Source organism: Nannospalax galili, unplaced genomic scaffold (genome assembly GCF_000622305.1).
Source record: "Nannospalax galili isolate Female #2095 unplaced genomic scaffold, S.galili_v1.0 scaffold259, whole genome shotgun sequence".
Classification (NCBI taxonomy): domain Eukaryota; kingdom Metazoa; phylum Chordata; class Mammalia; order Rodentia; family Spalacidae; genus Nannospalax; species Nannospalax galili.
In genome coordinates this window covers 1-554 of record NW_008344750.1, presented here as the reverse complement: position 1 = coordinate 554, position 554 = coordinate 1, and positions in this window count along the sequence as shown.

Here is a 554-nt window from a genome sequence, read left to right as displayed (position 1 = left end):
ATTGGACTGGAGGGAACATACCTCAACATAATTAGTGCCATATATAACAAACTCAGAGCCAACATCATTCTAAATGGAGAAAAATTGGAAATATTCCCATTGAAATCAGGAATCAGACAAGGCTGTTCACTATCTCCACTTCTCTTTAACATAATGTTTTAAACTCTTGCAAGAGCAATAAGACAAGAGCAGGAAATTAAAGGAGTAATAATTGGGAAAGGAGACATTAAATTATCCCTTTTTGAAGATGGCATGATATATCTAAGAGATGCCAAAAATTCCACCAGAAAAATCCTAGAAATTATTAACATGCTCAGTAAAGTAACAGGTTACAAAATTAACCTACAAAAGTCTGTAGCCTTTCTATATACCAGTTACAAGCAATCAGAGAAAGAGCAAATGGAAACACTCCCCTTCACAATAGCTGCAAAAAAAAAAAAAAAAAAAATCTCAGGATAAACCTGACCAAAGACATTAAACAGCTCTACAATGAAATTTTTAAGTCTTTAAAAAAGAGATTGAGGAAGACATCAGAAGATGGAAGGACCTCCCAT